This window comes from Cololabis saira, chromosome 16 (genome assembly GCF_033807715.1).
Source record: "Cololabis saira isolate AMF1-May2022 chromosome 16, fColSai1.1, whole genome shotgun sequence".
Lineage (NCBI taxonomy): Eukaryota > Metazoa > Chordata > Actinopteri > Beloniformes > Belonidae > Cololabis > Cololabis saira.
The window spans coordinates 29,951,679-29,976,678 of NC_084602.1; the positions used below are offsets into that span (position 1 = coordinate 29,951,679).

The following is a 25,000-nucleotide window of genomic DNA, read 5'->3' on the forward strand; positions in this document are numbered from 1 at the left end:
TGGAGTTGTCAGAAAGCTGATTTGTAATCTATTAATAAAGTTTGACTGACCTATCTGACTGTTTTGTTGGACATTCCCTTTATCGCAGCACCGTCTAATGGATGCATAACGTAACCCCAGCCTCTACTGTAGCGCCTATATGCGGTGCTCCTCATATATGGAAAAGGTTTTAAAATACGTCATTCATTGAAGGTGCGCCTTATAGTGCAGTGCGCCTTATAGTGCGGAAAATACAGTACCACTCTGCTGTTATGTTAACAAACTCAGCCAGATCGAACAAGAAAGACCACACACACGGTGAGTCTTTCAGTCCAAATCTATTGTGGGGAGTCCACGCATGTAAGAATGTGCCATGTGTGAAAAAGTACAAATAATACTTAAAATTAAAGCTGCAAGCAGCGATGAACGGGCCCTCGCACTCACGGCCACCGCCCCCATAAGCATATCAGAAATGACACCACCCACGACTTCCTATGTCAAACCATTCAAAAGTTATAGCAGAAAAAAGGGACAACCAATCAGAAGAAGGGGCGGGGCTAATTCAGGCCAATGAAGGTCAAGGACTCCATACAGAATCTGATGACACCACCCACGACTCTCTATGTCAAACCATTCAAAAGTTATAGCAGAAAATCGGGACAACCAATCAGAAGAAGGGGCGGGGCTAATTTTCGCCAATTATGGTCAAGGACTCAATACCGAGTCCGATGACACACCCACGACTCTTTATGTCAAACCTTTCAAAAGTTATGGGAGAGAAAGGTATTCTAGTGGGCGCTGTTGAGTCGTTAGGCAACGCCCATTAATGCAAACCATGAAATATCAAATGTATCGACAGGCCTGGCTTTTCTTTAAGTTGCGACATGATACAGGTGTGTGTACCAATTTCGTTCATGTACGTCAAACCGTATTATGGGGCTTGAGGCGCAAAGTTTTTTCTGTCTGAACCAATCAGATGAAGGGTGGGCGCGCTTTTTGCCGTCTAGCGTCGCACGGTAACGCTTTTTGAAAAGAGAAAAGTAATGCGTGGGTGTCGGAGGATGGAGACGCACGTTTTGATGTATAACACACCTGGGTGCACGTTACGGTTCGGGCTGAATTAATGACCGAAGAAATGGCATAAATTGCGCCAAAATTACACGATTAATTCAAAATGTTCAAAATGGCTGACTTCCTGTTCGGTTTCGGCCATGGCGCCAAGAGACTTTCCTTTAAGTTGCGACATGATACAGGTGTGTACCGATTTTTTGTGGCATGTACGTCAAGCGTATTGTGGGACTTGAGGGCACGAAGTTTTATCTGTATGGACCAATCAGATGAATTGGGGGGCGCGCTTTTTGGCGTCTATCATCGCCACGGTTAACGCTTTTGACTGAGAAAAGTTATGCACGTTATTGCAGGATGGAGACGCACATTTTGATGTATAACACACCTGGGTGCACGTTACGGTTCTGGCGAAGAAGCGGCTGAAGGAATGGCATAAATTGCGCCAAAATTACATGATTAATTCAAAACTGGCCGACTTCCTGTTGGGTTTCGGCCATGGCGCCAGGAGACTTTTCTTTAAGTTGTGCTATGATACAGGTGTGTACCGATAAAGGAAGCTCTGAAAACCTTAACAAACCATGGTTTACTATAGAACTTAGGAAATCCGCAAATTCAAAATTTAATGTCTATGAGTTTTGGTTCAAATATAAATCATTGGTATAGTATGCATAAATGGCTTTATGAGGGTGACACTTCCATTATAGATAAAATGTATTTCAAAATGGTTTTCAAAAATGAAAGGACACATGAGTCTATCTTTCTTGAAAAGTTAATTTAATTACTGATACTTATTAAAAATATACATTTTGTTAGGAAATCTATTAATTTTGAGATAAATAACGGTCGCCCCCAATTACTTTTTTAAGGTCGTTGCCCTATTAATGTAGGTTTAAAAACACTAAAATACCTTTGTTTTAAGTTTTCACATATATGCACACTACATTCCAAATGTTTGGAAAATGGCCAAATACATCTTTATTTTAAGTATTTTAAAAATAGGCCTCTCAAAGGCCTTATACATCATTGACCCACAATTGTGATTCAGGCTTAAAGCTCCCCTGCTACACGTCATTCAGGCAGCCAATCAGCACAGAGCCTCATTAACATAGCCCCCCCTCCCCTCAGAATCCCTCATAGACAAGGTTAGAAACGGTAAAAAATAAAGACATGGCCCAGAAGCTGAATTTCTCATTTATGTAGAAAAAACCTTCAAAAGCTTGTTTTTAAGACATTCAATGCCTGTTTAAAATATACATTAAATGCCCGATAATAGGTCACCTTTTAAATATTTTTAAGCAAATGAAGCAACGGTAAATTCTCGCCAAATACAGTAAATTCCAGTTGTCCCTGAACGCACCAGGAGGATAATCGGCTTTTTAGAATTCCGACCGGTCCCTGAATGCACCTCCTCCGCGGCGCTGCGCGGGTGCGACCAGATCTCGCTGAAAGCCGATAATAATATAATAAAATTGCAAAGCTGCTGTGAAATAAGGTGTAATACATGCACTGTAGTTATTTTCTGTATAAAAATTGAATTTAAAAAGACGGGTTTGACTCAAAATCAGTGTGGTTTTATTTAAGTGGTCTCTGTCTCGGTAGAAGACAGAGACATGAAAGACATGGTAAAAAGCGAGCTGCATTACAGACATGCGCCGCCGAAATACATCGGTGAAAACTATTCCACAGGAATATTTCACCATAGATGTCTTAAGACGACTCTACAATTATGCACACAATAAAAAAATACTTACAGATTAGGTTGGACTCGTGTGAAAACACTGGAGGATTCATGTCGTTGTGAGGACACGTCAATACGGTGCGCACGCAACGTCCCCCCGCTCCCCCCCCTCCTCCCTCCCCCCTCGGCCTCCGCTCCGCTGCAGGAGCCAGCTTGCTTTAAATCCAATGGATTTAAATAAATATTCATTACCAATCGTGCGTTTTTACGCACCTTAATGCCAAAAATATATTTTCACATCACAGTAAACAATATTTTTACGAAGTTTACGAAGTTAATTGACATGGCATGACAAAAATATGATTTAATTGTATATGAATACATTTTTGGAAAAAGAGAGTTACAAAGTTCTTCAAAAGCGATATGTACCAGCGTATGATTTTTTAGTCATGTCGAAATGTATCTAAATCTGACATTTTATTGTCTTAAGACCAAGCCTATGATTTTAAATTATTATTTTACCAAAAAATTCAGAGTTCATTCAAAATGGCAGTTCCCTTCAAGTTATGACCACGATACTCAACACAGTTAATAAGGACGCTTATGACAATAATATGTGTCGATTTCATTGTGATTGGATGAATGAAACAGCAATGACAGCACATAATTTGATGAAAAATGTATACCTGACCAAAAGGTGGCGCTATGGATTTCAATCCAAGATTGTCATATCCACTTGTTCAGAATGGAAGCCTGATTATATGTATTGATTTTGGGTCAATTTGGACCAAGTATGTTTAAGTTACAACAACTTTTATGTTCATGGCGAGACACAGAAATTTGACTACCACTAACGGCGACGCCCTTCGATAAGAACCGTACAGTTTTCTCTGTCAGTCATCGTCAATGTCTTACCTATTATCTGACCAACTTTGAGATCATTAAACTGATCTCGCTTTGAGCACAGATGCATACTAGAAGACATGACAATTCCTGGTGCCAACAGGTGGCGCTACAACCGATCCTGAATATTCCACCATAGATGTCTTCAGGCTCAGCCTACAATCATGCACATACGTTTTCAACCACATCAAATAATGTATTGCTGAATTACAGCCAATTGATGTTTGATGGCGAGGCTTAAAAATGACCTCAAACTTCGCCGAATCACTACGGTCAAGCCCTCTGCTAAAAACTTAAAAGCTTCGCAATTTAGCGTCGGCCATGTGTCTAGATTGTACAAACCAAGTTGTGAGCCAATCTGATAAAATCTCTAGGAGGAGTTCGTTAAAGTACGAGGCCTGGAAATGATCAGAATTCATGAAAAATGACATTTTCTGTTCAAAATTGCCGGATTTCCTGTGTAACTTAGAGCATGGGTCCAAGAGACTTTTTTGTAGAGCTTTGTCTGATATAATAGACACATAAAGGTCATTGCTGTAAGTCAAACCATATTATGGGGCTCGTAGAAAAACATAAAATAGGTGGCGCTATAGAGCCCATTCTTGTGGACCCATGCCTGTCGCCCATAAAATACGTAATTTTACGCGACTCTGGAAGCGTGTGCAAAATTTGGTGAGTTTTTGAGCATTTTAAGGCCTCCAAAAAGGCAATTCATTTACGGCGAGAATAATAATAATAATAATAATAATAATAATAATGAAACATCACAGATACAATAGGGTCCTCGCACTTTCAGTGCTCGGGCCCTAATAAACCCCGAATGTCTCCAAACGATATATATCTGCTGACTGGGGAGAAGAATAGAGAACAGTATCTTAGGTCCCGTTTACACGGAGCAAAAACGGAGGCGTTTTCATGCGTTTTGGCCGTTCGTTTACACGAAAACGGAGCTCAAAGCCCCCAAAAACGATAATTTCTGAAAACTCCGGCCAAAGTGGAGATTTTCAAAAACTCTGTTTTCACGTTTGCGTCTAAACAGAGAAAACGGAGGAAAACTGAGATTTACGGTCACATTATGCGACAGAAACGTCACCAGCAGCGTCATGAGTGCGACCTGTGTTTACAATTTGTTTGGCCACCGTCAATATTTTCTTTTATTTTCCCATTTTTAAATCCAAACGAAAGACTCTCGTTCCGTCTTGGTGGGTAACGCGGCGATGTGCGCCGTACGGTGTGCCGCGTAACCTACGCCGTAGGCTCTGCGTTGGTGTAACGCGAGGAACCATAAATCAGCCTTAACTGGAAGTCACACGTGTCATTTGTTGATGTTTTTTCCAGGATTCTGATTGGCTGGCATGACGTAACAGCGTTTTCATGCGGGTCTGTGTAAACAAGGATATTTTTTGAAAACGTAGAGGGGAAAATATCCGTTTTTGTAAATACGCTATGTGTAAACGTGGCCTTAAATAACCATCAAGAGAAGTTGTGTCAGGTGTGACTCCTCCTCCTGACATGCCCCCGCCACGCCTCTCTGTTTCCTTCAGCAGAAGAGCCTCAGACAGAGAATACGGAGGCTGCTTCATTTGCATTTTTACAGGTCATTTTATTAGTAATTCATCACATGTAGTCATTAAATACACCTGGCTACACACGTGCATCAATCCAGCTACAGTCTGCATTTACTGTTGTCAGGTTGTTTGTCTCTGCATGGCCTTGTGACGGACTGGTGATCTGTTCCTGTGCCACAACCTTGAAACATGGAAAATGAATGAGTGAACACAGTGGAGTAATACAGGACATTATAAAACACTTCATCTGAAACTTTTTATCCAGCATCAATGAATTTGACCTGAACAAGGCTGCACTTTCTCACGAGGGACGCAGCGCAACCACTGCTGACTGTCCCTGCTACTCCAGAAAGTTAATTTAATATTACTCATCAGTCTTACAAATTGAGTTTATTTGAAAATGTTATTCAATTTTTGTAATTTCGTAAATGTTTACTTCAGTGCAAAATCAGTGTCCATGTGTCCGATTATGCTGCTAACTTTTGCAGAGAGAGTGCAGTGACATGAAACGGTGTATTTGTGAGCAGGAACTTGGAAACGTCCTGTTCAATAAAGTGTAATGAGATGTACATAATTAACTAAATAAATACCTCTCTAATTATGTTCTTCTCATCTTTTCCTGGCTTCTGCTCACACGCCCATTAATGTGATGTTACTTTTCAACAATTACCGGTATGTTTTTTTCCCCCTGCATCTTTTCTCAGAGCGAGTTCTCCCGCAGGAGCTGTTATTGTTGGATCTCCTTCAGCAGTGGGGAGCCCGGAGGCCCGAGGTCCGCTTCTACCTCCGACACTGCGCCCCCTGGCCTGAAGGTAGCGCAAAAACAAACACACACGTGCACATTTGTTTAATTTAGATTTTACTGAAAAGTTAAACAAACACATTTTCGGTTGTGGCCCGGGGAACGGTTTTAAATTTTATATAACACTCTGATTGTTCCATATCTGACCTACTGTGTTGAAGTTTGGGGAAATGACTGTAAAACATATATTCAATCAATTTTCATTCTGCAAAAAAGAGCCATAAGGATAATTAGTAGAAAACAATATAGAGATCCAACAAATCCATTATTCCTTCAGTTAAATTTGTTGAAATTTCATGAACTAGTAGACTATAGTATTCTGCAAATTATGTTTAAAGCTCATAAAGAAACATTACCAATCAACATTCAGAAAAGATTTGAAAAAAGAAAAAGCAAGTATAACTTAAAAGGAACAGAGATTTTTATAAAACCAAGATGCAGGACAAAATTGATGGAACGTTGTGTTTCTGTGAAAGGAATCAATTTATGGAACAATCTGAATAAAGAAAACAAAGAATCCAAATCAAACATTACATTCAAAAGAACAATTAAAACCTGTATGTTAAGGAAATATAACGAAAAATGTTGAGTTTGATTGACATACCCGTAGGCGGTGGTAATTTTATTTAATGTTATTTTAATTTTATTTTAGTTGTTTTTATTCACTTAGTTTTTTTTTTTGTTTTTTTTATTATTATTAATTTATGTTATTTCTGAAAGGGGCAGATCAGATAAGATTCTTCTTCTTTCTGCTCCCTTTTCATTCATAAGTTAGGAACATTTGTATTTTTGTTTGTATTAAATTGTTTTGTTTTTTTGAATGAAATAAAGAATAAAATGAAAAAATGAAATGAAATGTGGGAAACACGGCGACCCGGTGCCAATAGTTCACGAGGGGTAGACGTTAGGGTGGTGACTCAGTCGGTCATTAGCCAGATAAGATGATTAGAGTTACATAACGGGGCGGGGGAGGAGGCAAGGACAGACGTGTCGGACGGTATTCTACTAAAAAAGCTCTTTGAATAACTCAGTACTGCGAAGAATACCTTTGTGGCACCGCCACTGATAAAAGACTTGCTTTGCTCTGTTAAAAACTTTGAAGAGCTATGAATGAGTGGCTGTGTAATATCTGTGCCCGTTAGTACCAGATCTGTGATGGTGTTGCACTGCAGGGGTGGGAAACCTCACCCCCTGCTGGTGTGTTTCCTGTAAAAGCTTCAGTCATTAAAAATGTAATTATCATTCATTAAAATCACATTATCATTGTATGTGCGGGCACTGTGAAGTGGATCCTCAGTAATGAATGAATCATGGAGCCATTTTTTCTTTTTTATTTGGTTGAGTCATACATCTTTAAAGTTTTCTTGCTTTATTAGAAGGGTTTATTGTACCTGTTAAACCTTAATCTCTACTATACCTAAATAACCTTTTTTCTCATTTGAATGAAATGTTGTGCAGACAGTGAACAGATTTTCCACTGAGTCTCACTTCGTGTGTCTGGATCTCTATAATAAATTTAAGAACACCTTGTAAGATCTGGAGTAAGATGAAATGAGCATTTGGCCACTTGCACTAAAAGGGAAAAAACGTGTTGCCTCCCCTGATCCTCCTGCTCATGTAGTTCAGGTTTGTGCTCGAACTGTCAGTAGATGCGGTTCCACAAAGAGCAACATCATCTGCAGTTTTAAGGGACAAGCCAGTTCATGCAACAGCTGCCAAACTGTCCTGGAACCTCAGCTGTGTTTGGCTGCACACTAAATATCACCAAAAGGTCCTGAAAGCAGTGAGTTGCTTTCCATGGACCAGCACATCATAATAACTAAATGTATTCCTCTACCTGGGCTAACTTTACATCATGCCCCTTCTGTGGCTTATCAACAGTGCTTGTGGTCACTTTCTACATCCTTTTTCTCTCAGAGAATGAATGTGTTCTGCTCTATTCCATCCTCAGACTGAGGGTCCTCTAGTGTCATGAGGATGGACCAGAGGTGACCAGCTGATCAAAACCCACCTTAAGTTATCATACATGTCTCTCTGGAGCTCTAAACATGCTCCTTATCCTCACAAGTTTACTTAGTTTAGTTTATTAGTTTAGTTTATTGTTTTGCACAGTTTTAAAAATATACAGGAAATATCAAATATAAATACTATAGGTGCAGGAAGAGGCAAAAAACCCAATGGGTTTATTTGAAGCCTCCACCGAAGATATTAAAATTCCATGTGTTATAAAGAACACAAGATTAACATACAAAAACAAAAAGTATAACTAAACAAAAGTAATGGCAAACTAATAATGCAATATATAAATAATAAAAAATAAAGACAAAAAAATAAGTGTGTTTGAGTGTGCATGGGATATTGTTTTTACAACTTATATTACTTATATTGACTCCTGAGCAAATAAGACGGTACATGTCACTATGAGTGAAACACAAAAAAACAAACAAAAAGAACATGGATACATGTACAACATTACATTGAGAAAACAGTTACAAAACAGCAGTCAAGTGGTCCTTCAAACGTCTTTTGTAACATTTCAAAGAGGAAGAGCTCTTTGCCAAGTGGGAAAAATCATTCCACAATTTAGTGCCCCTAAATCTCACCGAAAATTGACCTCTGCAAGTGAGAAATTTAGGAGGATGAAGATCTGAGGATTGTCGAGTTGAATAAGAATGAACCTGTGAATTTAATTTAAAGTAAGGTTTGAACTGTCCAGGAATATTCCCTTCACTTGAATTTAGCTTATAAATAAAAACACATATCTGAAAAATATTGATATGATAAATAGTAAGAATCTGGAGTTTGTGAAATAAAGGAGTAGATGAAGCGTGTGACTCTGATCGAGTTGCAATCCTAACAAAACATTTCTGTAGGACCAGAATGTTGTGAAGAGTTGTAGGAAAAGTATTTGCCCAAACTATATTACAATATGTAATATTCATGTGTTTTCTATGAAGGAGAAGGTGTATGAGGATTTACCTCATGGTCTCCTGCAGCAGCTGGTGTGTTAGTGTGTAACACCAGACCCTTTGCTGCAGGATATTTGGTCCCTGTACGACCTGAGTGAGAGCTTGAGTCACATTACCGGCAGTAAGTCACACCCATTTTTTAGAGGGTGTTCAGAACTTTTATGGCCACATTTTCCAGGCAACGCAAGGGAGTGGAGGGTTTCCATTTCAGGGGTCCTGCTGCCTCTATCAAGCAAAGGCCTACAAAGCCTGCATGTAAATGTGAAGCAGCCAGGATATGAAGTAGCACCTCCAAGTCTGAAAAGGATGGATTTCTCACTCTAGGTTGAGAATTAGCTTATGTCGAGGAGTCAGATAATCTATAGATTTTGTTTGTGACTGGAGGTATAACCAATACTCGAGTTGTAAAAAAAACAATCAGGGGGGATGGTGGATTTTATCATATGGGGACAGATAATTTGTGCTGATTACAAATAACATAATATATTACAAATAATAGCAGTGACCAAAACACCTGCAGAAATACTGCAGGAATGACATAGCAGCAGTTAAATGCAGCCTTCTGTAAGCTTTAAATATCCACTGGGCTTACATCAAATACATCAAAACACAACAATAAAAACAGTTTTCTGAACTTATCAATATGCCTCTGTCCTTCACAGGATAAGTAACATGGATCACTGCAAAAACTCAAAATCTTAACAAGAATATTTGTCTTATTTCTAGTTAAAATGTCTCATTTTAGTAAAGAAATCTTATTACACTTAAAACAAGACTCATCACTGGAAAAAACAACAATTTTCACCTGTTTCAAGTAGATTTTCACTTAAAATAAGTAGAAAAATCTGCCAGTGGAACAAGATTTTTTTGCTTGTAATAAGAAGATAAATCTTGTCCCACTGGCAGATTTTCCTACTTATTTCAAGTGAAAATTTACTTGAAACAGGTGAAAATTGTCAAATAAGTTATTTTTCTGGTGTTATTTTTCTGGTGATGACTCTAAATGTTGAAATAGCAGTAAAACCACATTCATTGTTGGAATGACAGAAGGGATGGAAATGGGGCATGGCACCCCATCTCATCCCCCCTCATCTCGAGTACTGGGTATAATGGAGTGGGCGATTGACATGAGGCGGTATTTAAAGGTGTGAAGATGCTGTACCAGCGTCATGGTGACAAGAGAGCTGAGCTGACAAATACATGTTTTAATTTACATGTCAACCTACATCAAAACCCTCACCAATGGTCATGAACTGTGGGTTGTGACAGAAAGAACGAGCTTGCGAATACAAGCTGTCCAAGTTAACTTTCTCTAAAGGATCTAGTTGAGAGAGTGAAGAGCTCAGACTTCAGAGTAGGTCCACTGTTCCTGTCCCTCAGTTGAGCCAGTTGAGGTGGTTTAGGTCAGGATGCCTAAGGATGATGAGTTTTGTACATGTCCTATTGTAGTACAGTTGCGGAGTAGACCCAGGGCTCAGAGGAGTGACTCTGTCGCTTGACTGGCCCGGAAACTCTTCCGTGTCCTCTGGTAGAGCTCAAGAAGATGGCTGGCATGAGATCTGGAGATCTCTGCTTAGGCTGTAGAGTTGTTCCGATACTCAACACCAGAAATACTCACCAATATGGCTGAAAGTAAGAGTATCAATAGCAGTGAGTATTTACATCTGTTCCTTTTTATAGACAGAATTCAAATTCTTTGTTGCTGTAAAAGCTAGCACAGGAAGTCAAACAATACTGCCCTGAAACGTCCTGTTTTGAGTAGCCCGGCGGAGAAGCAGTGAGTTGTCTGACTGAGCTAGCTATACAGCACATGCGTTATGTTTACAAAATGGTGTTATTATTTTCTAAAAAACCTCACCAAAAGAAAAAATGCAGCATGCTGATCATGTAAGGCTGCGGTTTCCAGAGATGGAACGAACGTTGATAAAAACAACACAGGCAACATTATTAGACTTCTCTTTTCAGATGTTACGAGACTGATGGACCATAGTTCATGTAAGCCAAAAGAAGTGCAGTCCATCAGCTTTATGGCGGGCATTTAGACCTCTGATGTGTTCAAATACCAAAACATAAATGCCTTTTCAATTTGACATATTTGTGGCCGCTCTTTTTGTTAAAATAAACAACAAAACAAACGAATACAGTTTACACTGGTATTGGATCAGTACTTATTAATGGCTTGATACACAGAGTGCAGAGGTCAACATCAGCACCGACTAGATTAAAGTGGCATCAGGACATTCCTATGGATTTCCAGGATAAGCAGCAGGAAATGTCTGGAAAACATAGATTAGGATTTGTTTAGTTTGGTTACAGAGGAGCACAATTTTAAAATTCAAGGTTGAATTTTTTGTAAATAACAGATTACAATTCCTCTTCCTGCGTGTGTGTGTGTGCGTGCGCGTGCGTGTGTCAGCTACATGTCTGAAGGTCACAAGGCTAAGATCCATGTTAATAAACTATTTGAAATGCCTGCTCACAAGTGTTTTTATTGTTGATTGATATGCAGGAAGTCCTCAGCCGGAGCAGAACTCGACCACAGATGCAGCAGAAAGTGCTAATGACAAGGTAGGTACAAAAAAGACACACATACTGCACATATTTACTGTGTTATGCCCTGTTTGCGCCGCATTAGTATTACCTCGGGACCTCCAGTCATTCAACTACACTCTGACATCCATGTTTTGATTCACACAGGATAAGCAAACTTTGTGTTTAACCCTTGTACTGTCTTCGGGTCAAAATGACCTAATTCTCCTTTCCTCCTGCTCTCTCCTTCCTTCTTCCCTTCCTCTTTTCTCCCTTCCTTCCTTCTTTCCTTCCTCCCTTCCTTCTTCCCTTCCTCTTTTCTCCCTTCCTTCCTTCTTTCCTTGTTTTCTCCCTGCCTTCCTTCCTCCCTTCCTAGTTCGTTCGTTCCTTCCTTCTTTCCTCCCTTCCTTCTTTCCTTGTTTTCTCCCTCCCTTCCTTCCTTCCTTCCTTCCTTCCTTCCTTCCTTCCTTCCTTCCTTCCTTCCTTCCTTCCTTCCTTCCTTCCTTCCTTCCTTCCTTCCTTCCTTCCTTCCTTCCTTCCTTCCTTCCTCCTTTCCTTCCTTCTTTCCTTCCTTCCTTCTATTCTCCCATCCTTCTTTTTTCCCTTCCTTCCTTCTTTCCTTCCTTCCTTCCTTCCTTCCTTCCTTCCTTCCTTCCTTCCTTCCTTCCTTCCTTCCTTCCTTCCTTCCTTCCTTCCTTCCTTCCTTCCTTCCTCCCTTCCTTCTTTTCTCCCTTCCTTCATTCTTTCCTTCTTTCCTTCCTTCCTTCCTTCCTTCTTTCCTCGCTTCCTTCCTTCCTTCCTCCTTTCCTCCCTTCTTTCCTTCCTTCCTTCTTTCCTCCCTTATTTCCTTCCTTCCTTCTATTCTCCCATCCTTCTTTTTTTCCTTCCTTCCTTCCTTCCTTCCTTCCTTCCTTCCTTCCTTCCTTCCTTCCTTCCTTCCTTCCTTCCTTCCTTCTTTTCTCCATTCCTTCCTTCTTTCCTTCCTTCCTTCCTTCCTTCCTTCCTTCCTTCCTTCCTTCCTTCCTTCCTTCCTTCCTTCCTTCCTTCCTTCCTTCCTTCCTTCCTTCCTTCCTTCCTTCCTTCCTTCCTTCCTTCCTTCCTTCCTTCCTTCCTTCCTTCCTTCCTTCCTTCCTTCCTTCTTGTTTTCCTTCCTCCCTTCTTTCCTTCCTTCCTTCTATTCTCCCATCCTTCTTTTCTCCCTTCCTTCTTTCCTTCCTTCTTTCCTTCCTCTTTTCTCCCTTCCTTCCTTCTCTTCTTCCTTCCTTCCTTCCTTCCTTCCTTCCTTCCTTCCTTCTTTCCTCCCTTCCTTCCTTCTTTCCTCCATTCTTCCCTTCCTCCTTCCTTGACCCGAAGACAGCACAAGGGTTAATTATAATTTACAGACACGATCGTGTAGAAATGGAAGATTCTGATTAGACGCTCCCCAGTTGGCCAGGTGACAAAACCTCACCGTGATGTATGTGTTTCTTCTTCTGAAACTTTGTGACACTCTCCGTAGTGTTGTGGTCTTTTATAAAAGTTCTCCAGTCCTGTTGTGTCTCTGTTTCCCTAACAAAGTCTGGAAAGAGAGGCAGATGTAGGGAGGGGCGTTGGGGTTTGGAACATCCCAGCACTGAACCACGGAGGTAAACCTCTTTGTTTTCAAAGTGCACTTCGGTTTTAGTGAGGATGAAACAAATGAGATCTATGGAGGGCTAATTAATGAGCTTCAGACGAGCTGGCAGGTGGAGTTGGTTGTATTTGGTCGGAGCCAGGCGGTTTCACAGGGATCTTTCAGCAACATGTTGAAACGCTCCCTTTTTCCAGCCTTTAAAAGTAAAGGTTTGCAGCATCTACAGTCCCTGGCATTTGGGTCTTTATATCTACCCAATTATTCCTTTTACGTTATACAGATTAAACCCTAAAAATAGCTCAATAAATCTATAAGTATGAGTGTGTGCTCTATTTACAGGACAGCATGCCTCTGCTTTAGTCTACGTATGTATTGGTCTGTGTGTGTAGTCTAGCAGATTAATCCTGGGATTAGTGGTAGTAATGATTATACTGTTCTGCCATTGAGACGTATGAATACACACACAAACACGGTAAAGGCGCTGTAGATATACCAGAATTACTGCGTATCTGTTTTAAAGAATATTCTTTCAGAGAGAAAGAGTCCTGATTCATCCCTGCTCGCTTTAACCGCCGTTTGTTTTGCTGCATTCATCTTGTTATCTTGCTCACAAGGCAATGAGTCATATGGTAAAATAGAGTAAGTGACCTGCTCTGTTTTTGTTTGTGACTACCTGCTATTTTCAACCACGTTCACCCCAGACCAGACGTTTGCTTTGAATCTCTCCGTTAGGCCTTCGGTTAGCCCGTCTCCTCCTGTGTTTCTGTGTTTCTGTGTACGTGTGTGCAGATCTGTGTTGGTCCTGTCAGTCACCGAGTGTGTGTGTGTGCGTGTGTGTGTGTGTGTGTGTGTGTGTGTGTGTGTGTGTGTGTGTGTTGGTCAGTCAGTGAAGGTAGGATTAGCTCGGTCCCATGACATAACCGGGCTAAGAGGATTGTGATCTAGCCGAACTGCTCCTCCTTCTTCTCCTTTTCCTCTCACTTTACTCACTCCTTCACACGCGTCTTCAGGTCTCCGTCAGTCTTTGCCGTCCACCCTTTTCATCCCGTTTGAAGCAACGACGCTTAAAAGTTTGCGGCGAGACAGCAGTGTGGGGGTGAGTTTTGGAAAACGGGCTTCTTCCTCCTCCACGTGGCTAGCGGCGTATGTGTGATACTTGTGTGTTTTCATCTCAACAAAATGTGCATTTTGCTTAACGTTAGACGTTTTCTGTCTTCTCCCTTCATCTTATCATAAATAGTAGATTAAAAGAGAAGCTGCAAAGAAGAGACATAGTGGGGGCAACTTTGACATGTGACTGTAAATGTGTTACTTTCTTGGCTTCTTAAACTTTTCAAATATACTCTTAGTTTGTTTGTGTTGCTAACTATACGAATTGGCTTGGAATCCATCTGTGTGTGAGGGGTGTGCTCGTGTGTTTATGTGGGTGTGTGTGTCACAGAGTCAGAGCACAGCGTGGCCTACATCCCTGCAGGACGTGATGCTATGTGCAGGCAGGGTGTGGCTGTTTTGGCCATGTGTCTCTGAGTTGGAGTGTTATTTTGTCTATGTACGTGGGTGCGTTAGTCCCCGGCAGGGTGTGACTCTTGGCACCGTGTAATCAAATCCAGAAGCGCTCACTTGCTTACTCAGACACACACACACACAAACACACACCAGATGCCGTGTCTTGCCACAGAATGATGTCAAGTTGAATGTGATGACAGCTGCATGTGTGACGGAGTCAAAGATTACTTTAGTGTGCTGAACTTCTAGATTTAGTTTTCTCTAATTACAGTAATTCATATCTTACTTCAGTTCGGGTTAAGTTAGTCTCACTAAACAGAAAACCACAATGTGTCATTCAGCAGCTCAAAAAACAACATTTAAAGATTATTTGTACTATTTTTAACCACACCTTCACCCAAACTCTGCATCATCAGCCTAATGATCATTTAAGTTTTGAGCGAAATATTAAAATAAATGTTTTATTTGAACTCAGACAGTCATTATCCTCGAGACTTTGGTGCTAACGTTTGCATATCCCCCACTCCTTCACATTAAAACCACTAAAGATTGTGAAATACTTTAACCACAGTCTCTCCAGATTGCTCTCTGCAAATCCTCACCTCCAAATTCATTCTATTACCAACCAGGTCTGTTTTAAGCTTTGGTCCTCATCCCTGCGTGGCTCCATTTGAAAGCCCCTGAAATGAAAGGTGGTCCCTTTGTGTCCACAATTTGTGTAAAACATCTTGGAAGAGGGTTTTCACAGTCAGTCCTCGTTGTGAAACTGTGAACTGTGCCCATAGATTGTCCGAGTTAGCAACTAAGGATGGGGGACCTATCAATGGGTCTGTTGCAGGTATGTATTCACTTCAGTTGTTCTGGCTGATCGAGGTATAAAAGTTTAAGATAATATTTCTAATGCATACAAAAGAGAAAAGGTGCAGCTTCTGTGGTCATATTTCTGACGGATAAACATACAGGACTGTCTCAGAAAATTAGAATATTGTGATAAAGTCCTTTATTTTCTGTAATGCAATTAAAAAAACAAAAATGTCTGGATTCATTACAAATCAACTGAAATACTGCAAGCCTTTTATTATTTTAATATTGCTGATTATGGTTTACAGTTTAAGATTAAGATTCCCAGAATATTCTAATTTTTTGAGATAGGATATTTGAGTTTTCTTAAGCTGTAAACCATGATCAGCAATATTAAAATAATAAAAGGCTTGCAATATTTCAGTAGATTTTTAATGAATCCAGAATGTATGACATTTTTGCATTACAGAAAATAAAGGACTTTATCACAATATTCTAATTTTCTGAGACAGTCCTGTATTTTCATGAATGAAATGATGCTAATGTTGACATTTTGTCCTGTAAATATCCAGGTCATTGGCATTTCCTACAGTGAGTAGGGGAATATTTATAAGAACCAGATGAGCCTAGAGCAGCCCCCACCTCCCAACGTCCCCGTACACATGAGCTGCTCTCCTTCTACATGGGAAACCTACTGAATATAGAAGAGCTGGCAACCTGAGCTGCTGAGTGATGCTACCACCAGCTAGCAGACAGCGTACTCCTCCTCCCCGACACACCCTTTATTAAAGCTCACCCCAAACCTCAGAAACACCAACGCCATGATCACACACTCCGAATTAAGACACAGAATTTGTTGATCTAACGTCCAGCTGCATGTGAGAGCACCGCTGAGGGATAAATGCAGAAGTCAGGTGTGTCTGGTGAGCTCTTGAGAAAACACATATGTCAGGGTTTGTGTTGATGTAGATTATGATGAATGTTTTCACTGTATGTCATCGCTTGAAATATCTCAGCTGTAAATATGATATTATGGGACCAGGGACTTCAAACACTTCATGTGACCCAAGTTAGTCCTGGCAACGATTTATAAATAACACTGAGAATAAGGAATACTCAATGCTTAGTAGGAATGGGCGATATTTTACCGTTCACGATAAACCGTCAAAAAAGTTCCCCACGATAAAAATTTCTCATCTCGCGGTAAAAACGATAAATACCCGTTGATGAAGTTTTTGTGTAAAGCTGATTTATGGTTTTGTGTTAAATTGACACAGAAGGAAGGAAGGAAGGAAGGAAGGAAGGAAGGAAGGAAGGAAGGAAGGAAGGAAGGAAGGAAGGAAGGAAGGAAGGAAGGAAGGAAGGAAGGAAGGAAGGAAGGAAGGAAGGAAATGAGCCTGAAAGAAAGAAAGAAAGAAATGAAGCAAAAAGAAAGAAAGAAAGAAAGAAATGAGGCAAAAAGAAAGAAAGAAGGAAAGAAAGAAAGAAATGAGGCAAAAGAAAGAAAGAAAGAAATGAGGCAAAAGAAAGAAAGAAAGAAATGAGGCAAAAAGAAAGAAAGAAAGAAATGAGGCAAAAAGAAAGAAAGAAAGAAATGAGGCAAAAAGAAAGAAAGAAATGAGGCAAAAAGAAAGAAAGAAAGAAAGAAAGAAAGAAAGAAAGAAAGAAAGAAAGAAAGAAATGAGGCAAAAAGAAAGAAAGAAAGAAAGAAATGAGCCAGAAAGAAAGAAAGAAAGAAAGAAATGAGGCAAAAAGAAAGAAAGAAAGAAAGAAAGAAAGAAAGAAAGAAAGAAAGAAAGAAAGAAAGAAAGAAAGAAAGAAAGAAAGAAAGAAAGAAAGACAGAAAGAAGGATAAATTCCCGTTGATACGTTTTTGTGTAACAAACATGGTGGATCTGAGAGCGAAATAGATTTAGTTACAAAGATGGAGTTGAATTGGTATTTTTTTTTAATCGTCATTTTTATCGTTATGGGGATAAATGCCAGAGATTATCGTGATACATTTTTTAGTCCATACCGCCCATCTCTAATGCTGAGATGTTTTTGTATAGCACGCTGTCCATGACTTCGCCCACACACACACCCAGCGCTCTCACCGGCTGCTGGACGAGCTGTGTGTGTGGTGAGGTTCAAAGATTTGATCTGCCCGTTAGAAGATGATGCTTCCAGGCGTCAGGCCACCCTGCTGTGTGGATGTTGGTTACTGGAGCCTTCTGATAACAGACTTTTCCCCTTTGGTCCAGCCATGGCTTCAGGAATGTCTGAGGGCTGTTATTGTAGATTAGGTGGAATATTTTCACTGGAGGCGCACTGCAGATGGCTACGGGACGGGTTTTATTAAAGAGACCTATGATCAAAACAATGTGTGCGAATGCATTACTTTAAGAACTGAAGGGAAATTTAATACAACCCAGCGCAGAGGTCAGATATCTCCATGCCATGTGCTTCAGATTATACCCATGATTGCAGCGGTGGCAACGTGAGAGAGCAGCTTGCAGTTGGAAAACATGAAACTGTCAAGGTTTCAAGATCTGACGGAGGGGATCTGCCGTCGAAACTGAACTGTAGGAAGGGTGAATTTGTAAGAAGATGAGTGGGGGCTGCACCTTTTTTGTAAGAGTTTATACTTTTTGACGTTTTCCTCTTTTGTGTGCGTGTGTTTTTTGTTGTTTTTATGTGTACGTGAAAGGTCAAAGCCTAAAAAGCACAGCAAACATTCATCCTGGGCCATTTTAAGTTACTTCACTGTAGTTTAGGTTTTTCTTCTCAAATCAAATCAAATCAAACTTTATTTATATAGCACTTCTCATACACATAATGCAACACAAAGTGCTTAACATAAAACAAATAAACATAAAACGTATTAATGCCCTGCCCCCCTCCCCCCTCCCCGCAGACACAAGCACACTACAATTCACCTAGGTTATACACACAGACACACACACACAGACACATGGTGCAGACATGGCTAGGCACAGAGGATCCAGGTGAGGAAACGGTAACAGGGAGCCGTCCACGCCAGGAGGTCCCATAGCCCGCAGCTACAAGGGGGGGGGGGGGCCCACAGAGACCATCCCGGCCTGGACGGATAGAGGAGTCCACACCACAGCGGTGAAGCCGTGGTGCAGAGCTCCACAACCATCCAGGCCAGAACCACCCCCAGGACGACCCCCTGCAGGCCAGAGTCACTCCCAGCATGGAGGCTCCCCATGAGGAAACACTGGAGCTAAAAGCTGCAAGAAAGCAGGATAAAATACACAAAAAGAGTTTAAAAGAGTATAACATAACATAAAATCCCAAAAGTATGTCTAGAAAGCAAGACATTAAAAACTAAAAGAATAAGACAGTAGAATGTATAAAATAGACCATAAATAACGACTAAAATATTTAGATAAAACATGAGATTAAACAAAAATAAAATATGATAAAAAAGGATAAACTAAGTATAAAACAGAGCAGTAAGATCCAATAAAAATAAGGGTGAGCATAAGACATTTAAAAGAGTTAAATGAGTCAGTTAAAACACTGATTAAAGAGATGGGTCTTGAGCCTCTTTTTAAAAACATCAACAGTCTCTGCGGCCCTGAGGTTCTCCGGGAGGCTGTTCCACAATCGGGGACCATAAAAACTGAATGCCGCCTCCCCGTGTGTCCTGGTTCTAACTTTTGGTATGGTTAAAAGGCCAGCACCGGAGGACCTCAGGGTCCGCGAGGGTCGATAGGGTAAAAGTAGTGCAGACAAATAAGAAGGCCCAAGACCATTAAGACACTTAAAAACCAGTAAAAGAACCTTAAAATCGATCCTGAAGTGCACGGGGAGCCAATGCAGCGATTTTAAAAAAGATTTAAAACTATAAATCTTAAATCTATAAAATCTATAAGATATAAAACAGTCGAAATGTCGAGAAAAAAGTCGAAATTTCGTGAATAAAGTCGAAATTTCGAGATTAATATTGAAATACAATTTCAAGAATAAAGTCGAGATTTCGTGAATAAAGTCGAAATAGTACTTCACCAGTATTCTTCACATTTCAACTTTTTTCTCGAAATTGTACTTCAACATTATTCTCAAAATTTCAACTTTTTTCTTGACATTTCGACTTTTTTCTCGAAGTGCATAATGAAAAGAAAAATCTTCCTCCTCTAAAATATTATTTTTATTTTTCTCCTGCCTGGCCCTAATACTCTTCCGTAGGATTGCTATAACCGACTCCTTAAAAAAACAAAACAATAATAACTTTGGAGGAGGAGGGCGCAACCCAGACACCAATATATGGGGAGGATTTTGGAGTATTTCAGACGGCAGAATGATGCAGATGATCCAACCAGCAGTAGACACTAGTCAGGCCCAGGCCCTGTTTCCTGCTAGCCAGGAGGAGAACTATAAAAGGACACAAACAACTAATTAGAAAAAACAGTCACAAGCCCTGCATATCTGCAGAATGCCAGCCAAGTGGCTGCTTGGGTATATCTGTAACAAAGGGCCTGCCTCCCATTTGGACCAGTCAGCACACTAATCAGAGCAGATTTAGACCTGGAGGACGGCCTTAAAGACACAGGAGTTCAAAAAATAAAACGGTCAAAGGTGCAGCAGTCATGAACGAGATCACACTCAATATGTGTTTTTTGAACATTAAAGCTTATAAAAATGGTATAATATATCCCTAAAAAAGAATTAAGGACTGAATGAGCATTATCAGTGACAGTTTTATGAGATACAGTAGATTATATCACATGTTTTCCATGCTTTTAACAATCACACTGGCTCGTGATTTGTGTTTGGGGATGCCACTTTGATGAACCTTTGACCTGAGGAAGTTGTTGTATACTTGGCAGCTGTTTAAAAAATGAGGGTAGTTGCATAGATATACTGTTCTCCTGTCGCCATCACAATTACTGCTGAATAAAGCGTCACCAAGTATCTCAGACAACTTTAGATTAAACTCAAAAGCTTGCATGATAAAGAGAAGCTTTTATATCCATGGCCGTTGCTGCAGAATCATGAATTTTTGATGTTTCAGTCATCAGTTCTCTGTTAGGGCGGCCGCTCAAATTGTCTTCAGAACAGACTCAGTGATGGTATTTCTGCAGAAGAGCTGATTGTTCAAATTGCACTTTGGCTTAAGTTCATGAGAGAAGGGGCTTCTCATAACATAACTTTTATTAATTAAATCAGTGAAGGGAGTATATACATCCAAGGTCCAAATGAGTTTTTATGTACTTGTTTTCTATAGTTTATGTACTACTGTATGTTTGGCTCAAATAACTTAATTTCCCCATAAAACTTGAGGTTGTTTTAAAACTAATGTGCTGAAACAGCCTCGGCCAACTGCTGACACTGACTGGCATTCATTGTTCTGCTCTACAAATTAAAATGCATCAATATAACTTATGGGTTCTAGTCAGCATAGTCCCTCCGAACCCACACACACACGCACACACACTCACACACACACAGCCCTCCACACGAGCAAGACACAGTCTGGAGGAGCATTTGTCTGTATGAAAGAAATGCGTGACGCAGCAGTTTAGTCACATGGCTACTGTGTCAGTGTGTGTGTGTTTGTGTTTGTGAGTATCGCAGAGAGAAGACGGAGAGAAAAAGGATGAGAGGGAGGGTGAAAATGTGACGCAGCAGGAGTCAACTCTGAACTCTGTGTGTGCATACGAGCAGGCATACGTGAGCCCCACCGGCCGGTTCCGGCTAAAATGTTGTGGCGTGATCTGCCGGCTGTAAAAATCAGCCGGCATCTCGTCTTGCAGCGAACACACATCGTGAAGCGCCAGGCAGAGGTTAATTGAACGCAGTCAGAGCCCCAACAGGCTGTGGTGCAGTGATTTCCCTTCTGAGAGAAAGTGGTAGAAAGAAAAAGGGAGGTGTGAGGGTGTGGGGGGGAGAGAGGGAGAGAAGGGGGGATGTCGCTGCAGCAAAAAGCCAGCTGCAGAGGAATGACACGAACTGAGGGAAAGAGAGATGAATGAGTGCTGCTGTACAGATAGATGACTATCAGGAAAGATGGAGAAAAGTAGAATGAGGGATGGAGTTGCGGAGATAAAGGTGTGAAGAAAGAGGTGGAGATGGATGGAGAAACAAGAGATGGAAAGGTATTAGAAGGGGAAAATAGCAAAAGAGAATCTAGTAAGGTGGAGGAAATCAATATATCATCAATATGATCACTTTCCTCCTCTTTTTTTGCACTCATTTGCAGGTTTAGGTGACTGTTTGCTGTATTCTTTGAATGCAGGGGTCCCATTAGTGGTCTTCATTCCCTCTTCACACGTCATAATAGCACACACCAATAAATGACAGTTTGTGTGAGAACCGGAGAAGAGCGTGAGGGAGTGTGGGATGGGCAAGTGAGGGAGAGACGGAGAGCGAGTGTCGTAAATCTCAGCAGATCAGCAGGCGGGCGAGAGAGGGAAAGTTGTGATAAGGATCGCTCCGGCTTCCTCCTCTATAAGCATCTCTCCTCCGATCCTCCGGCAGCTTCTTTCACTCGGAGCTCGTAAAGGTCCAGCGTGTCTCCGGGAGGCTGCAAGGATGGAGTGGAATGAGGTGGATTTGGTGCAGGAATTTACTGTTGAAGGGCAATGCAGCAAAATTAAAGTCCGCTCCTGCAGGATCACATGGGACAGCCTGCAGGTAAATACAGCACAGCGGGACGCCGGCGGGGACGGCATGTCGTGTCAGCCGGGGGGCTCGCGGCAGCTGTTTGATGCTTGTCGTCCAGCATGTTTACAGCATGAGCAGAGCCCATGTTTAGAGAGAGTATCTGGTGGATGAATAACTTTTCAGTGGCTGGGAGATGCATGTCATCTGTAAAAGAATTGCAGAGAAAAGAGAAATACCAGTAGAAGCTTGTAGATGTCTGGAAAATCCTGTTAATTAAGTTCTTAATACATGCAATTATTACTGAGCCTCGGTGTAACCACGACAGCCTGGATCATGAGGATTTTTAAACTAAGTCAGCGAAACTGCTCAGTTTTTTTTATAATATATGAAGTGTTGCATATTGAGTTTGCCTTTTAAAAACATCATCAGCTCATTTGATTTTGCAGGAACCTGCAATGCATGCAATTAGTTTTCTGGCTTTATGAGGCACGTTTAAAAGGAGTCCTGAAAAAGCCTCAAAAAGGGCTTTTTCAGGACTCCTTTTAAACGTGCCTCATAAAGCCAGAAAACTAATTGCATGCATTGCAGGTTCCTGCAAAATAGAATAGATATGGAAATCATGCATGCAGCACCTCGGTAGGGTGGCTCACTGTGTTGCCTCACTGTAAAGAGTCCTGCTTTGAGACTGAGCTTGAATTTCTGTGATTTTTGTCCTCGCCATGCCTGCGTGGGTTTACTCCAAGTATTCCAGCTTCCTCCCACAGTCCAAGCACATGCATGATGGGTCATTTTGTGGGCGTTAGTGTGAGTGCTGAGCGTTCTTCTCTGCGTGGCGCTATGATGTACCCCCACAAAAAAGACAAAAACAGGCTGTTTTTAACAGGGTGTATTGGTCTCCACTGTTTTCAGTGAGGTTTCTTACCCGTTGAGTTTTTTTTTTTTAACCAATCCAGGTGCTGAGAAGTTTGCACCTGGTAATTAATTTGTAAAGCCACGGTGAGCCTGTATTTTTTTCACATACCCAGGGTATGTGGCCTACCCAGTACTCGAGTTGTAAAAAAAAATCAGGGGGGATGGTGGATTTTATCATATGGGGACAGATAATTTGTGCTGATTACAAATAATATAATATATTATAAATAATAGCAGTGACCAAAACACCTGCAGAAATACTACAGGAATGACATAGCAGCAGTTAAATGCAGCCTTCTGTAAGCTTTAAATATCCACTGGGCTTACATCAAATACATCAAACACAACAATAAAAAACAGTTTTCTGAACTTATCAATATGACTCTGTCCTTCACAGGATAAGTAAAATGGATCACTGCAAAAACTCAAAATCTTAACAAGAATATTTGTCTTATTTCTAGTTAAAATGTCTCATTTTAGTAAAAAAATCTCATTACACTTAAAACAAGACTCATCACTGGAAAAAACAACAATTTTCACCTGTTTCAAGTAGATTTTCACTTAAAATAAGTAAAAAAAAATCTGCCAGTGGAACAAGATTTTATTGCTTGTAATGAGAAAATAAATATTGTCCCATTTGCAGATTTTCCTACTTATTTCAAGGGAAAATTGACTTGAAACAGGTGAAAATTGTCAAATAAATTATTTTTCTGGTGATGACTCTAAATGTTGAAATAGCAGTAAAACCACATTAATTAATGAAATAACATAAGGGATGGAAAGGGGGGATGGCAGTTTTACAGTGGGGATGATTTTGACCGTTTTTATTTCAGGGGGGATGCCGTCCCCCCTCATCCCCCCTCAACTCCAGTACTGGGCCTACCCGATGGCCCTGCCAATGCATTTTATTGAAGAGACTGGATCAGACTGAAAGTCTTCAAGAACCTGAGTAAAATGGATAATTCGACCAAGACTTGTGTCAACCGAACACTTAAGGTGTCATAATATCATGCTGCACATCAATATCCCTCGATAGTTTTGGTTGATTTGATTTGGTTGATGAGTCATGTCCCAGTAATACCAGTATGACCTGCATCCTGTGAGATGATAGCAATAAACAGGGGTGCATTATCAAAAGATTGTCTTGTATCTGCAGACTGTTTAAATGCACATTACCAGGAGGATGTGCAGCATCCCACATGGCATCTGGGAGATAATGACATGTGGTAACTGGGCATAATATCATTGTTTGAAACATTATGGGCTGTGCATTATATTAGAAAATGTCATGTCAGCATTGTTTTTAAGAAGCACATAAGTCAGACTGAAGGCAATGATGGCGTCCATCGCAGAGTTGTCAGTGTGATTTATCACTTATACTTAAATTCATCATAGCCCTAATGCTGCCAGACTTGGAGCTTCCTCTTCCAGAGTTATTAAGTGACCGGTACTTTGCATTTGTTTTTGCTGATTTCATATTCGAGCAGTGCCATAACCTTAAAACCGTCTGGAGGTTGTTATAGTTTTTTTATTAAGTCCTCCCTAAGGTATGGTACTATATTCTCAGTGAGATATGTGGAGATTTATTTTGAGACACAAAATTGATGGGAAGTCGAATCACTGTAGCTGATTTGAAACATCTCTGGTCAAATGTTGTGGTAAAAAAAAAATCAATACGGTCTTATGTAAAACCCTTTTCACACATGCATTTACAACCCTGAAACGTGAACTTGCTACCCTGGGATAGATGAGTGCGAGACTGCAAATGTCCTCAATATTTGATCCAGTTTTCCCGAGTTTATCCTGACAGCTACCTGGAAATAAATCTTAAACCTTTGAAGCCTTTATGAAATAATACACAGAAAATCCTATTTTTATTTTTTATTTGAAGTGTTTATTATTCATTGAAAAAAAAACCTGGATTTTGTCCTTAATTGTTTCTAAATATTATTTTATTTTATCATTATGACTGAATTGGGTTATCACTATTGTGAAGTGCTTGCGTGAAAAGGCAGCTGCAGAGAAAGTCCTGGCCCTGTTTTGCACCGTATCTTTTGGTGT

The 25,000-nt window shown here is 40.5% G+C and overlaps 1 protein-coding gene across 1 annotated transcript in view; it reads left to right on the forward strand.

Annotated features, from left to right (window-relative positions):
* The first annotated feature begins 14,103 nt into the window (after positions 1-14,103).
* The window catches only part of LOC133462933 (apoptosis-stimulating of p53 protein 1-like), a 39,006-nt gene continuing 28,109 nt past the window's right edge, over positions 14,104-25,000 (forward strand). Inside the window, exon 1 of the mRNA XM_061744467.1 lies at positions 14,104-14,204. The gene's annotated coding sequence lies outside the window, so the exon portion shown is untranslated. The remainder of the gene's footprint in view (positions 14,205-25,000) is intronic.